The sequence below is a fragment of the Echinops telfairi genome, unplaced genomic scaffold (genome assembly GCF_000313985.2).
Source record: "Echinops telfairi isolate 266 unplaced genomic scaffold, ASM31398v2 ScPeMD7_7469;HRSCAF=8507_1, whole genome shotgun sequence".
NCBI classification, from domain to species: Eukaryota; Metazoa; Chordata; class Mammalia; order Afrosoricida; family Tenrecidae; genus Echinops; species Echinops telfairi.
The window spans coordinates 98,687,571-98,701,015 of NW_022111373.1; positions in this window are offsets into that span (position 1 = coordinate 98,687,571).

Consider the following 13,445-nt stretch of genomic DNA (forward strand, 5'->3'; position numbering starts at 1 on the left):
AATATAGGACTTATGGACTTGATCTAGACTGGGCTGGGATGTTTTCTCAATATTCAATTGCTCTTGTATATAAAGCTCTTTCTTATACACATAGGAGTGTCTATGAATTTGTTTCTCTAGTCTACCCAGACTAACACAGTTGGGTGAACTTAATCAAAGGAGGCTGGTTAATAATAGATTAGAAGTTTCCTAAAGGAAATTTTCTAGTGATAGCAAAGCTAAGTTCCTTTACCATAGCCCTACGAATATCTGTATTAATTATTTAGATAAAAATATAGAGGACTTGTTTATTACAATTGTTGACATTAAACAATGTCCTGAATTTAATAGATAGAATTATATAAGGTAAATGAAAACTCTGACATTTGAACAGAAAGATACCTACCTAAATAAAGAATGAAATGTTATGGCTTAGCACTGCTTATTCTTCTAAATTCATGTAAGATTTCTGAGTCTGCAGTGTGGTGTTAGCGCCTAAATATCTAATGCTGTCCGAAGCTGCATTAATAGAAAAACAGTAATGGAAATAAACAGTTTATGCTAGGAACTGTAGAAGGCCCTTTGCACTATTACATTACTTATTACCTCGTATTATTTCATCTCTACCAGCATGAGCATTCCCATTTTGCATATACAAAACCTTGGTTGTAATTTGCCAAAACCACACTGCTAGCAAGCAGAAGTTTCTGGGATCAAACAGAGCCACGCCCCTTCTATTAAACACTGGTAAAGCTGCATTGGAAGGGTTTTTACAGTAGCCCATACACTTTTCAGAGGAAGAGACTGAAGTTCTTTGAAGGAAGGGAAAGAACAAGTTTGGATCTGGAAACTTCATCCCATGGAAAAATTTGACATACTGAGAGACAGAGACTGGAAAAGAGAAGATGTGGGAGAACTTGACTATCTTGCACTATTAAAAGAGTTACACAAATGACGTATGTACAGATTGTGATGGGTTGTATGAGCCCCTAATAAAATGATTATTTAATTTAAAAATAAAGAGTTACTGAGAAGGATTACATTAGAAAAAAGATTCAAAGCAATTGATGGTGGTGGTAGCTGAGCCTCTTCTAGTTCTGGTTGTGAAGAGCAGTGTTTGCATAGTCCACTAGTTCACTGGCCCAATGGTTCCATATGTTTTTACTTTGCCTCACTCGTCTTTCCTCCGACTATGGAAAGACCAATAGTTACATCTTTGATGTCTGCTGACAAACCTTAACGCCCTAGTTACTGCTCACCAAAGTAAGATACAGAATATTGTGAACTATGCTGCGCCGATAGACCTAAGACTGAACGGCACCTAACAACAATTGCTTCCAAAGGCAACAATTGTGGATCCAGGTCAAATGAAATTCTTGACAAATCTTTTCTCCACTTATCATTATGTTACTCACTGGTCTACTTGTGAGGATTTTTGTTTTCTTTTGAGCTGCAGTTGAAACTGAAGAATCTAATCTCAGCCAGCACTGTAACTCCTCTTTTCTTTCAAACAAGAATGATGGTGTCTTTGTCATGTTGTTGTTGTTGTTGTTGTTGTTGTTGTTGTTGTTGATAGGTGCTTTTTGGTAGGTTGTTAGTCTTCTTCTGATCCTAATACTATTCTTTGTCCAAGAATTCAACTTGTTGAATTATTTTCTCAGCAAAGAGGTTGAGTAAATGCGGTGAAGGGATACCAACTCTGACACACACCTTTCCAGATTATAAACCAAGCACAGTCTCTTTGAACAACTTCTTCTTGGTCTAAATACAGGGTCTGCATGGGCACAATTAAATGTTATGGAATTACTAATTTTTGCAATGTTATCCATAATGTGTTAGGCTCTACAACCTTGAATGTCGTTGCATAATCTATAAATACACCAGCAAACGTCTTTTTATATTGTCTGTTCTCAGCTAAGCTTCATCTGACATCAGCAACGATATTCCTATTCTAACACCCTCTTATGAATCCGAATTGGATTTCTGGCAAATCCTTCACAACATAAAATGGTCGCAACCATTTTAAAGTAATCTTTAGCAAAATTTTATTACTTGCAATCTAATAGTTTGATAATTTCTGCATTCTGCGGAGACACTTTTCTTTGGAATGGGCACAAATATGACCCATCTTACAAATTTCTTTATATAAGCAAATGCGTGCTTTTAGTGTTCTATCCATTTATTGAAACATCTCATTTGATATTCCATCAATTGCTAGCACCTCGTTGTCCCTAATTATTTCAGTACAGCTTAGACGTCTTCTTTCGGTACTATCAGTTCTTGATCATATGCTTCTTCCTAAAATAGTTGAATGTTGATCAATTCCTTTGGTATAATGACTCTGTATTCCTTCTATCTTCTTTTGAGGTTTCCTGTGTTGTTCAATATTTTCCCCATGGAATCCTTCACATAGCAGCTCAATATGCAATTTTCTTTTCATTTCAGTTTTCAGTTTGAGAAATGCCAGGTGTGTCCTTACCTTTAGGTTTCCTCACTCTAGGTCTTGGCACACATCATTGTAATACTTTGTCTTCTTAAGCTGCCTTTAAAATATCTGTTCGTTTATTTTGTTTCATCATTTTTTCCATTTGCTTTAGCTCTACATTCAAGACTAAGCTTCTGAGCCTCTTCGGACATCCCGTGTGGTCTTTTCTTTACTTCCTGTCATTTTAGTAACCTTCTGCTTGATATCAGCCCATAGCTCATGTGGTCTTCTGTCATTAGTGTTTAGTGGATTAATTCTGCTCTTTGAGATGTTCTTAAAATTCAGATGGGATAGCAAAAGTTTGAACTGTGGCTTCTGGGTTCAAATTCTCTTCAATTTCAACTGATGAGCAACGGATGATTTGTTTGATAGTTGGCCCTGTCCTTTTTCTGCCTGATAATTTTGAGCTTTTTCATCATCTCCTTTCACATTTGGAGTTGATTTGATACCTGTGTACTCCATTTAGGAAGGTCCACATGACATGTATGGCTGCCATTTATGGTGCTGAAAAAATGGAATCTCCAAGGCATGTCGTCGACCTTGCAAATTCTATTATGCAGTCTTTGGTGCTGACGGTCACCAAGGCCTTGTTTGCCAACGACTCATTTTTCGAGTTCCCGAGTTTCCTGTGGCAATCACCAGCAATTATCCATGCAACTTTATTGCAGATAAACCTCAAATGCAATTAATTGGTTTAAAAAAACCCTTCAGATTCTTCATTTTTGGAATTAGTGCTTAGTGTGTACATTTGAATAATAGCTGTAGTAAGTGGTCTTCTTTGCTGCTGTTGCCGGGTGCCATTGAGTTGATTCCGATGCATAGCAGCCCTGCGTCTCAAAGAACAAAGCTCTGCTGGTCCCCCACCACCCTCTCATTGCTCTGGTGTGTGAGCCGACGGCTGCAGCCACTCCAAGGTCTTCCTTGTAGACACACCAATAGTAATATCTAATAGTAATAGTAATAATCACCGACCCCATTATCTGACTTCACTTCAGAATGCATCTTGCAATGCTCTTTTTGCTATAAAAAGGACACCGTTTCTCTTCTATTTATCTTTTTTTTAACATGATAGACTCTATAAAATTGTCTGACTCCAAATGGTTAATTCTAATCAATTGTAGCTCACTAATGTCCAGGATATTGATTTCCCAGCATCCATTCCAATTTCAAACACTTCTAGTATTCCTAGATTCATAGTGTGTACATTACACATTCTGAATATTACCATTACATTTTTAATTTTAATTTTTAATATTTTTGGTATTTTATATTATACATTAATCTATATCTAATACATAACTAATATATAATAACCTACCATTATATGTTAATTAGTATATAATAAATAATGTATAATATTAATAATATAATAAGTTTAATTTTTAATGTTTGTAGCTGAATTTTCCCCTTCATTTTAGTTGCACCACGTTATCAAATGAAGATCCCACAAGCTTTATTTAATCCATATCATTAAATCAATTCTATTTTGAAGCAGCAATTCTTCCTCGGTTGTATTTTGAGTGCCTATTAACCTAAAAGCCCCATCTTCTGGGACGATATCTGACAATGTTCCACTGCTGTTCATAAGATGTTCAGTGGTTACATTTTTCAATAGTAGTATTCCAGATCCTTCTTAATCTAGCTTAGACTGGAAGCTCCATTGAAACCTAAAAAATATGGATAGCTCTGTTGATGTTTAAAATACCAGTCACATAGCTTCCAGCATCACAATAATATGCAATCCCCAGAGTCCAACAAACTCACAAATGATGTTCCTCTGTACAATTATAGCCATTAAAGGTCAAGTTCAGCACTACTTGGTAACACAATGGGGTTGCCCTGAAGGGAAACTGACTTGACAGAAGTGGGTTTGGTGGACTTTGTTTTCTGGTTCTGCCGGCATTTGGTTCTCATGTTCGCTGTGCAGTTCTTGGATAACTCCGGAAATAGTAAAACAGCTGACAGGCACAGGACACCACTTCCGTGGCGCCTTTGTCAGCATGTCAAGATACAAATCAGGAGGCACACAAAATATCCTTCTCAGAGACCAGAGTTCCTGTCCGCAGACATGAAGAAGAGAATCTGAGAGCCTAATATGTATTGAACAGTTTCTCAAAGCTTGAACATCCTCCACATCCCTGCTTCCAGCCCCTTCCTACCAGTCCAGGACTCTCTTTCCTTAGGGAAATAATTCTTACCGCCAAGGGAGAAAAGGGCTGCCTTTGTTTCCTGCTTCTGTTCAAGAGGTGTGCCATAACTGAGAACTCCTCAGCCAGTTTTCACACATTAATATTACTGCTGTTGCTAACAATAACCACATCATTCTTTCACTCTCCAGAGGAGAGATCCAAGAGAATTAAAATAGGAGGGGATGCTGAGAGAAGTTTTTCGTCATTGTACAGGAGCTGGAACTAGCCAGGAGGGGCACTAGGAAGAAATAACCCAACAATAGAGCTCTACACCTTCCATAGGGGTTTGGGTAAGGGCTGATGCTAGCAAACTGATGAAAGACAGGGTGAGCTCACTATATGCAGAAACGTACATAACAGTTACCTCGAACACTGGTCTGGGGACAGAGCATGTGAAATTCAGACCAGGGTTTTTCAAGTGTCCACTGGTACAGAAGAAATCAAAGTAGAGTATTTAATTGAATGACATCTCTAAAACACCGCCAGGGATCTCTGCAGGGAAGTTTGGAGACCACAGTGATAAATAAGTGCAAGTGAATATAGTACAGACGCCATTCCGTAGGCTAACTGAGCAAGCCAAGTTCTCTTCCAGGCTCCCCTAAGTCATTTGAAGTTAATCTATAGGACAGTCCGCGGCTACCAATCCCTAATTCTCAGCTTTAGTGAACAGCTGTCTTGTCCTTGTCCTGATTAGTGCCACTGTCCCCTTACTCCTCTCTCTACCTGTGGTCTCTATCACCTCCAAACCTTGCTAACTACAGGAAACATACTATTTTTAATTTTCCCAAAGCATTTTTTATAATACCATCCTCTTAGTCAAGCCTCTGCAATAGAAACCGATTGCCATCACCCTATGTAGCCTTCCCCTATCCTAATGTAATCTCTATTGTGACCCACTGTGTCATCTTCCACCTCTTGACTATCGTCTAAGCTGTTCCTTGCCTGGAACACTCTCCATAGACCTGCCCCGACACCTTCTGCACTTGGCCAGCGCCTGCTGCACATATTAAGAAAGTCTCCAGGAAATGCCCCTTATGTCCACTCCCATCCATACTATGCTTTCTACCCAACAACATTTCTATCCAATAAAACCACTATGGTGGCTGTATTTATTTTATAGCCCCAAATTCCAACAATATAGTATTTATTGAATGAATGAATGAATGAATGAATGAAGAGTTGTGACAAACTGATTGAAGGATAGTGTCTTTTGATAGGTGGTCCTTTAGTTGGGACCCCCATGTTATTGGAGTACCAAACGAATGCGCTTTTGATCTATTCCTAAATGGGACGACATGATAAGAGTCCTTGCCTTTTGGAAATGGGACCCTGTCAGTGTGGAAGCTGCGAGACACCTGTGGGGAGGAGAGATTCAGGAAACAACCTTTCCAGGTGGGACAACCCTGGGGAAATTTGCAAGATGGCTTTTGTCTCCTGCGTGTTTGTCAGATTCATTTTGTTTTATCTCATTATCCGAAGCCTCTCGGTTTTGCTATGGAAGATTCAAGACTCAGAGAAACATGAGGAATTGCCAAGAGCCACAGCCTCAATGGTGCCAGAGCAAAGCCTAGAACCTGATTCTTGGAGCTACACTTGGTACCACCCATCTTTTTCTCCCTGCTGATCTGTGACAGTCTGTTTGCTAAGTGGTAGTTAAGTAGGAATGCTTCCTCTGCAGTGCTCACTGCCTTTGACCTTTGATGTTTTGGAAGCCCAAGGTCAAGGCTGGGGAGTTTCCACCTAACTAGCACTTCCTGGCGCGCAAAGCTGTGTGTGTGCTCAAGTCAACAAGAAAGGAAATACCCAAATCTGCCCTCTCACGTGTGCTTTCCTTTGCAGGACTTCAGGGGAAACTTCCCCGTTTTCTTCTGATTTGTTTTTCATTCTTGTACTCATCTTGATTAGCTCCGGTTTCCCCCAACCTCCCCTGCCATCCCCTCAAGGAGCCAGTAATCCAGTTACTGCCTCTATGGATTTACCTATCCTGGATTTTGTATACAGAAAAGAAAAACCATGTAAAAAACAAGCAAAACTAAAACTAACAATTATAACAAAGCAAAACATAAAAACCTCACAAGACAGGAAGCAGAAAATATTAAAAACAAAACAAGTTTAAATAGATCATAAGGGAGACCAAATGATAAGATGCTAAGTCTTAACCTAACTGCCTCTGCAACAATCCATTTCCCAATGCATGCTGCATGTAGGTCAAGTTATTCACATCCCTGGTCTATGCTTAGAGGGGATTCAATGGGGGCTTAATCCATGTGTATTTCCCATTCACTCCCTTTCCCCATGTTGCCTGACTCCAAGGACTGTATTTTATTTATTTGTTTGTTTTCCAAAACTGTTTTATCATGAGCTAATATAGATATATCATTCCATAGTTCAATCACATCAAGCAATATTGTACAATTGCAATGACAATATGTTTCAGAACATTTTCTTCCTTCTTAAACTTTATATCAGTTCCACTTTATCCCCCCCTCCCCCATTGTGCCCCTCGGGAACCCTATTCTATTTGCTGTCTCTATAGGTCCATAAATCTTGGGTTTCATATACTGAAAAACAGAAACACATGTAACAAACATTCAAGAAGGTTACCTCCAATGACAAAATACATCTGAGATAAAACACAATATTGGAAAAAAAAGTCCCCAAAAATTCACACACAGAAAATGTTGCAAACCAGATCAGGCCCAACATGCACCAGAGGGGAGATCAATTGACTAGGTTTTAACCCTTCAGCTCAGGTTTACCATTTTGATCTCTTATAGTCATCTCTCCATTGCCCTCTGTTTGGTAACCAGTTTCTTCCCACCCCTCCATTATGGACAGAGGGAAGTCATTGGAGCCTATTCCCGGGCAACTCCCAAAAAAAAAACCTTTGAAAACTTAAAAAGGGGTAACGCCCCCGGAAGGGCAAGGAAGAAAAAGCAAAAAAAGACACACAAAATAAGATTTATGGAAGCCTTGCTGTACAAAACGAAAGGCCGACTCCCAGGTAAACAACCCCCCTTCACCCACTCATCCTGCATTTTCCTGTGTGGAGTCAGAGATGGCCACGGGCCCCAAATACTAGCCCCTCTGCGTTTGAGGTCCAGGAACAGCATCCCTGTCGAGGACCACTGTCTTTGTTTCCTAGGACTACCTTAACAAACGACTACAAAATGGGTGGCTTTAAAGATCCGAAATTTATTTTCTCACAGACCAAATCAGGGTACCAGCTCTGTTGATTCTGACCAGGAACTTTCCATGTGTCTCTCCAAACTTCTAGTGGTCACCAGCCGTCTTCAGTTCCTTTGCTGCTTGTAGATGTAGCTTCACATGGTGTCTTCCCGTGTGTGACCCTGCTTCTATGTCAGCTCTTCCCTTGAAGGGACACTGCTCAGAAGGGGTCGGGATTAGGAATCACCCTAATCCTGGTGTCGCTTAGCTGGTAGCATCTTCAAAGACAACCCTATCTCCACAAACCAATTTTCAAGGGGGAACACAATTCAACCCCGACCAAAGGCTTTGTTGCCAAGATCTTGCTTCACAGGCAGATGAGTCAAAGTTGCTTGGGTTTGTTGTGTGGTTGAAGAAGATGCAGGTTTACCCATATAATTCACTTTGAGTTCCCCTTTGCTTGGCAGAGTTGGTCAATTCTGTTAGAGTTAGGCATCTTACCTTAACAATGGATCCTATTCCTCAAAGGGTCACCAGTCTTCTTTTCAGTAAATGTCCATGAATCAGAAGGAGACATAAAAAAGCTAGTTACATGGCAGTATTGCATAATGGTTACACGCTAGGCTGCTAAGCGCAAGGTCAACAGTTTGAAACCACCAGTGGGTCAATGAAGGAAGATGAGGATTTCTACTCCTATGAAGAGTCACCGTCTCATACGCCCACAAGGGTAATTCTTCCCTGTCCTGTAGGTCCCTTTGAGTCAGAATCAATTCGATGTGGCTTTGATTGAGTTTTGTTTGGGGTTGACATGGCACGGATCTTACAGAAGGCACTCTCCACACATGAGCAACCGGTCTCTCCTTTCGTGTTTTTTGTGCTCATTCTTTCGTTTCCTCAACCAGTTTTCCCCTCATGGATCAAGAAACTCAGTCAAGGCAAAAGTTGGGCCATGAATGTGCACATGTGCATAATGTGCATAGCACACACCGGAAACTAATGCTGGAGGGGGTGCTCAGTTTAATAGAAACTAAAACTAAAAGTTCACCATACAATACACACATTTTCTGTGTAAAACTCAGAGAGGTTGAGGGGCTTGTAATGAAAGTAATAGAAAATCTGGTTCTTTCAGGCCAAGACAAGGAAGGGAATTGACTGAGAAGTCAAAAGCTCCTGAAGAGGGTTTTCTGAGACAGGGCTGATCCCACTGCCCAGACACGGGGTGTCCTCCATCTCCCCAGCCGATTCTGGACTACTGCTCTCGAAGACTGGCTCCCTCCTTCGTGGGCACAGAATAGCCACAAGGAATTCCTAGAGCGACAAAGAGCCTGGTTCCAATGCTACAAAAAAGCAATCGCGTCTTCGCTCTAGCCAAACCAAAACCAAACTCAGCCATCGAGTGGACGCTGACTCACAGCAGTCCCCAAGAATGCTCTGGGTCTTGGGCTGGTTCAGGGCCAGCACTTTTGGTTTTAAATCAGTGTGAATGATGCTGCCCCTGGGGTTGCTGGAGAGCCAAGCAGACGGCAAAATCAGATTTTAAGCAAAAATCAACAAGAACCTCACTGCTATGGGGTGGATTCCGACGCACGGAGATCCTATAGGGTTGAGTAGAACTGCCTCTGTGGGTTTCTCAAGCTCTAACTTTACGGGATTAGAAAACCTCATCTTTCTTCCAAGGAGGGGCTAGTGGTTTTAAGCTGCTGACCTTGTTGTTAGCAGCCCTGTGCAGAACCACTACGCCACCAGAGCTCCTCTGCAGTAGCAGATATCTATACTTTATCCTGGAGTAGGGGCTATCCTACGGAAGTGTTTAATTACCAAGAAGGCTCAAGTAATTTGTTTCTTTTTTCTTGTCCAGTAAAGGAGGCGGGAGGCCAAATACGTTTGGAACCTATGGTCTAAATGGATGTAACAAAGCACATGACTGGGAGATGCAGGTGCTGACTGACTCAGCCAGGGTGGCTTGCTCCCCTTGGAGGCAGAAGGGAGAGTTAACTTCACAGGAAGGACAGGAATCCCCAAAGAGACCTGGAGCTGTCGGAAAAAGGAAAAGGGAGAGACCAAGAACTGTCATTTCAGGGCAAGGGCTGTGACACATCACGAACACAGTGGGAGTATAGCACAGGGCTCCACGCAGTCTGGGAAGGCCCAGTGTCTTCTGCAAGAGTAAACCACGGCCATGGAGGGACTTTGAAGTGATCAATCCTTGGCCGACATGGTTAGCATACTCAATCTGAAAGCTGCTTTCAGTTAGAAGCTGACAAAGGCATGAAGTTAGTGTCGCTACGTTGAGAAGGTCATGAGAAGAATATACGGCAGAATTCAAGAAGCTGTGTGTGTCTCCTGGCTACGTGAATTCTCAAAAATATATATTTGAACGGATCTTAAACCAAACTTCTATGAATGTCTGGTCACAAGACTTGTGTAATACTAAGCTATTTCATAAGAGAAGGCCTCATCCTGATTCCAGTGATCTGAATTTGAATCTTAGCTCTAACACTTAGTGTGATCTCAGGGAAGCCACTAAACCTCCCCACTTAACCTTTTTCATTTTTAAAATTTGAATAACAGCCCTGCCATTGCAGAGTTATGGTTAAAAGCCAAAATCATACTTCACAATGCCCAGTATGAAGAAATATGACAATTGTTGTTCAAATGGAGGTGCCTCTCAGGGAGGGAGCCCTGGTTACCTAGTAGTTTCATGTTAGGCTGCTAATCACAAGGTCTGCATTTCAAAACCACCAGCAGCTCCGCAGGAGAAAGAGGCAGCTGGCTAGTCTAGTAAGAAGTTCTACTCTGGGAACCCCCCAGGGGCAGTTCCACCCTGCCCTGTAGGGTCTCTGGGAGCCTCCTCAGAGTCTGGTTTGTAGTGGGCTTGCCTCTCTGGGATTCCACAAGACCAGAAGAGGAGTGTGTGCTGCTGGAACAGCCGCAGATATCAACATTAGTGAGGCATGCCAACAGGACCCTGCTGGTGTGGCCAGTCTCTGCTCAGGCCCAAGCTGTTTCCCCAGGGGTCACAGATCCACAAGGACATTGAGAGTCAAGTGTGATGCTCAACTGACATAAATCTCCTTCGTGGAGACAATGGTATGTGACCATTACATCCTTCCTTTTCCTCCTAACCCCCAACCCCCACCCCTTAGACATGCCTCCAGTTCTGGGGTCGTTAGCTAACATTGTTGTTTTTCACATGAGTCCATTTTAATATGTGTTTTCAGTAAGCCAACTAAAGTATTTGCAGGAAGTAGTTGGGATGGACTTAATAATTGCACTAATTGCCCAGAGTGTATGTAAAATTTTAAGCATTCTCAGTACAGAAAACTCTTTGAAATCTCATCTCGTTTTTCTTTTAGGCACTTGGAGTTAAGAATAGTGCTGCCTTTTTTTTCTCCCCCCAACATATTTTCATCTGAGGCAGTTCTTTGTTCTGTCAAATAGATTTATTTTCCTTATCACACAGCAATGTGAGCAGAAGAAAATGATCTCATTGCATACGATTCCCGATATAAAACCCTGGTTTCGTGACAGCAGTTTAGGTTTTGCAAATGGCTGTAGAAAACCTTGTGGATTTTGAAGGCCTGCCCCAGGACACCCCCTGTGGAAGCTCCTGGGTGGCATCCAGCCAGGCTCTTGCCCCATCTTCACATTTGTGCTCAAGAGTGAGGGCTGGTAGTCGGGTTCCTGCTTCCTCCTTTTATTTTCTCTCTCTTTTTTTAATTTTAAAAGAAAAATAACACTTAACTGAAAACTACAAAACCAAACCAACAAAAACACCCATGATTACCAAGTCTGACTCAGTGACCTGATGGAGGGTTTCGGGGGCTTTGTAAATCTTTATGGGAGCAGACAGTCCCATCTTTCTCTCTCGGAGCAGCTGGGGGTTTGAATCACTGATCTTCCAGCTAGCTGTCCAGTTTTTAAATGTTTCTATCTAGAAAGTCACAGGTGAGCAAACGGTTCAAAGAACATTCACACTGATATAACCATTATCAATATTAAGAGGGAAAATTCTATATAATGCTGATCTGAAACAATAGATGTATTTGAATTATGGTGTTGACTTGAAGAATATTGAATGTACTGTAATATTGAATGTACCAGAAAAAGAACTAGCCCTAGAATAGGACTCTAGGAGTCTGGTTCTACTTGTATGGAGATTGGGAGTTAAAACCTATAGAAAGGGTAAATGGTGTCTGCCCTTTTTATGAAGCTACCTAAGAGTTGCTACTTTAAACTTTTGCTCATATTTCAGTGATCAGAACATAGCCAATTGGCCACACCTAGCTATAAAACTGAGAAATGTCCTAGATAGCTCAGTGCCAAGCCTAAAACCCTACTAACATGGGAGAAGAGTGGACCATTCATTATAGATTTGCAAGCCATCTGCATCATTCATGCCACTTAATTAGAGTCTAGTCATTAAACATAAATACAAATCACCTTGGGCACTCTGAGAATCAGAATAATACAAGATAGAGATTCTTTTCTTCATGAATTAACCATGTTGGTCCCTGCGCTCAAATCACTGCCATCGAGGAGATGCTGACTGACAGTGGCTCCGTAGGGCAGGGTAGAACTGCCTTTGTGAGTTTCTGAGACTGTAGCTGTTTAGGGGAGTAGAAAGCCCTGTCTTTCTCCCAAGGAACAGCTGGTGTTTTTCAACTTCAGACTTTAAGGATCACAGGCTGACACTTAACTACTAAGACACCAGGGATCCTCATCCCTGTGGAGACACTTGGTATTCAGGAGCGCACAGGACCAAGCTCTTGCCCCTAAATAGATGATCACAAAGACATACCTGCAAATTTGTGCTTGATGAATACAGGCATCTAAGGAAGACATAGAAAGTAGAGAATGTGGGGGGAGAGTTAGGGGGTGGTGTGTAGAATTGGTTTCTGAATGAAAACTAAAAGTTGACAAGTGGGAGGGAGACCTTCTAGGCTACAGAAGCAGCATGCACACACACACACACACACACACACACACACACACACAAACACACAAACACAAGCTTGAAATTAGCAGTGATTCAAGGAGCAGCAAGAATTCCATTGAGCCTAAGGACATAAGTAGTACCATGCAAGAGCGGGTGGATGATGCAGGAGAAGTTCAAAACATCCAAAGAAAACAGGACCCTGTGCAGCAAACATGGACATGCAATAAATGCCTGCACCCGTCCACCAGCCTGTCTCTTTGGCAATATGGCCTTATGGAGAGCTTCTAACATGTACAAATGAGCGATAATGTGTCATCCAGAAATATATCAAGCTGGAACCCAACTTATATTCACTAGGAAATTTACCAGAGATACATATCTTGGGGTTTTCAGCTTCCTTCTGGGTTTGGACAGCTGAAGAAATTCTAGAATAATTTATTTGGCCTGACTCATTCCCAGCCTAGGGAAGGGGAAGAAAGACAAGTCAAAGGGGGTTCAGGAGAACTCTCACCCTCAACCAATAGCTGCAAATAGTTTTTTTGTAATAGAAGCATTTTAGATGAAACTATGGGTTTTTTTTCTTCCCATAGCTATATTCTGGAAAAGGAGGAGAAAGAATGAATGTAAAAGAAGGAACATTACTCATTTCCTTAAGCGCCTACCATGTCCCAGACCCCACCCTGGG